This window comes from Grammomys surdaster, unplaced genomic scaffold (genome assembly GCF_004785775.1).
Source record: "Grammomys surdaster isolate TR1022 unplaced genomic scaffold, NIH_TR_1.0 144, whole genome shotgun sequence".
NCBI lineage: Eukaryota > Metazoa > Chordata > Mammalia > Rodentia > Muridae > Grammomys > Grammomys surdaster.
In genome coordinates, this window is record NW_021604602.1 from 6692632 (window position 1) to 6696218 (window position 3587).

At 43.7% G+C, this 3587-nt stretch overlaps 1 protein-coding gene across 1 annotated transcript in view; it reads left to right on the forward strand.

Moving 5' to 3' along the window:
* Positions 1-3587, forward strand: part of Rcor1 (REST corepressor 1) — an 80566-nt gene that overhangs the window by 41555 nt on the left and 35424 nt on the right. The gene's annotated exons all lie outside the window — the stretch shown is intronic.

Below are 3587 nucleotides of genomic sequence, written 5' to 3' on the forward strand. Positions count from 1 at the left end.
CTCTCTCTCTCTCTCTCTCTCTCTCTCTCTCTCTCTCTCTCTCTCTCACACACACGCACACACACACACACACACACACACAGAGAGAAAGAGAGAGAGACACACACACACGCACACAGGTACATAATTTTTTTTTTAAAGAAAGAAAGAAATAACACTGAACTGTGTGACCCCTCAGCTGAAATACACATATTACGTAGGGTTAACAGTCCTAGGCCAGTGTTGTGTCACCAAGCCCCACAGCTGTGGCTCAGCAGTTTTAACAGTGTTACTGCAAATACCAGGAGTACATTGACCTTTGGTTTGGAGTTGGGGAGTAGAGGTTCTGTTAATGTTATTAACTGTATTTTCTATTTATCTATGTTACCTTTTAGGAGTAATTTTGTATCTGCTATGCTACCATGATTCTTTAATGTTTGAAAGTCTTTTTTCGTCATAACTAAAATAGAAAACAAATTCTTATGACAAATTTTCAGTGGAGTTTATGGATGGACTTACGTGGTTTGTAAATGAAGTCACATCACAGTTTTTTTGAATTATGTACATCTGACCTGGAACTTGCCCTGCCGGGATTAATGGCGTGCTCCACCCACTCCCCCGCCTCAGCGTCTCTTACCCTGCACCGGCTAACAGGCTTTCTGCATATCTGGGGGTTGTTTAGTTTTTTCATCCCTCTTTTTGAGCACACTCAGTGACTTATAAAGTTGATTCATGTCATGTTGAATATGCTCTTTCTTACATAGCAGGAGGGGAAAGGAACTGAAAATCTACCTCCTTGTAACTTGAAAAGCTTTGTTTTCCTGAACCCTGCTGAGTAGGACACTCAGCCTGTCTCCTTGGTATGGGATGGTTTGACTCTGGGTCTCTCTTCATCTCTGTCACCCTCCTGGATGCACTCCAGTCACAGCCCATGGAAGAACAAGCATTTCCTCAGCCTTCTGCCCAGCCCAGCACATCCTCATGCTGTCCACAGTCGCACGAGGGGAAGGTCTCCTGACTGCTCTACAGATGGCTTTCCACAGCCAGTGATAGACAAGGCATCAAATAAGAGCCCAAAGTCACTGAGCCGTCCGGCTCCACTCTGACCCTGCTGCTCACCGAGTCTTTGTTTGCTTAGTTTTTCAGACAGGGTCTCTCTATTGTATAGCTCTGGCTGTCCTGGTACTCCGCTATGTAGACTAGCTAGTCTCAAAATCATGGATCCACATGCCCCTGCCGCCAGAGGGCTGGGGTTGAAGGTGTGCTGTGCGCACCACCCATCACTCCCGGCCCTCTTTCCCAGGACTGCTGGTTTTCTTTTACCTCTTTTCTCCCTCCCTTCCTTGTTTAATTAGCATCTCTTGTGTCTTTGTGGTATATACTAGAATTTAAGTTGGATATCTTATTCTTACTAGACCTAAAAGAAAACAGCTGAATACAGAACGTTGATGGGTCATCCTCCCCACAAGCCTGGATTTTATGGTGTAACCTAGAGTAGCTTCAAAACTGGGATCCTTTTGCCTCAGCTTCCTGACTACTGGGGCTACAAGTGTGCCTATAACACCTGGTTAAAAGTTTTAGCTTTAGTTTTTATTTATTTTTGGTTTTTCAAGACAGCATTTCTTTGTGTAGCCCAGACTGTCTTGGAACTCACTATGTAGATCAGGTTGGCCTGGAACTCACAGAAATCTGCCTGCCTCAGCCTTCTGAGTGCTGAGATTAAAGGTGTGTGCCACTACCACCTAGAAGGTTAAGAGTTTTTAAAAGAAAGTATTGTGCAAATTTTCAGTTTTACTATTAAGTTTTACTCAATATTAGTTAAAACTTGAACGTTAAAAACTTCTAAAAGTAACAATTTTGTCTACTGTTGAATATTTAGAAGATACAGGTTGTGTTAGTTAGGGTTTTACTGCTGTGAACAGACACCATGACCAAGGCAACTCTTATAAGGACGACATTTATTTGGGACTGGCTTACGGGTTCAGAGGTTAGTCCATTATTATCAAGGTGGGAGCATGGCAGCATCTAGGAAGGCATGGTGCAGGAGGAGCTGAGTGTTTTATATCTTCATCTAAAGGCTGCCAGGAGAAGGTGGACTCCCATGTGGCTAGGAGGAGGGTCTCATTGCCCACCCCCACAGTGACACACTTCCTTCAACAAGACTGCACCTTCTAATAGTGCCACTCCTTCGAGCAAGCATATTCAAACCACCACATGGGGGAGTAGGGGAGGGAGGAACAGAACAATTTAGCTTACCTGTAAATCAGAAACAACTGGTTAATGTGTTTCTGTGAGTCTTTTTATTATGCACCCCCCATACCCACCCTTCCTGCATGCACCTTTCTTTTATGGTGGTTCTGAGCATTGAGCCTAAGGGGTTGTGCACACTGGACAAGTGGTGCACACACATACACAGAGAGACAGATATACACACATACAATCACATCCATACCTCCCTCCCTCTCTCTCTCTCTCTCTCTCTCTCACACACACACACACACACACACACACACACACACACACACACAGTACATACACTTTTTTTTTTTTTTTTTTTTTGGTTTTTCAAGACAGAGTTTCTCTGTGTAGCCCTGGCTGTCCTGGAACTCACTCTGTAGACCAGGCTGGCCTCGAACTCAGAAATCTGCCTGCCTCTGCCTCCCAAGTGCTGGGATTAAAGGCGTGCACCACCACTGCCCGGCTGTACATACACTTTTGAGATAGTTTCACACCGTGGCCCAGGCTGAGCTGAAGTTCACTGTAGAGCCTAGCCTTCTCTGTGTTAGCTGGAAAATTCATTTTGTCTCTGTACTTACAGTTACTTCACTTTTTAGCATAACCAAGTATGAATATATTATAGTTTATACATTTAAGAAGAGAACACAATAGGCTGAGGGATGACTCAGGTTTTGTTTGTCCAGATGTCTTGAGTTCATTCCAAAATCTATTTTTAAATTGTGTGTATGTGTGTGTATATGTGTGTATGTGTGAGAGTATGTGTGTTTGTATGTGTGTATGTGTGTGTGTGTGTATGTATGTGTGTGTGTGTATATGTATGTGTGTGAGTGTATGTGTGTGTGTGTGTGAGTGTATGTATGTGTGTGTGTGTACACCATCATGACTTTGTGTGTAATGTGTATGTGGAGGTCAGGCCACAGAGGCCCGAAGATGACATGGAATCCTCTGGAATTGAAACTACAGATGTTGGTTGTAAGATGCCACGTGCGTGCAGGGAACTGAACCTGGATTCTGTGGAAGAGCAATAAGTGTTTCTAGCCATGGGAATCCTTACTCCAGCTTACTTACAACCATGGCGACTTATGGTGTTTCCATGAACACTTATATCATGGTCCGAAAGATGATTACAGAGTGGGTCGATTCCTATTGCTTAAGTCTTATAGCCGTCTTTCTACTCACACATGCTGGTACAAATGGACCCACCGTGGTGCCTGTTTTATGAGTGTGTAACACAGACAGTTACAAAGTTTACATGGTAATGATAAAAGATCATTGGTTATTTTTAAATGTACTCCTTCTCATAAGCTTCGCACAGCTCACGGCTACCATGTCTCTGTCACACACACAGCTCACGGCTACCATGTCTCTGT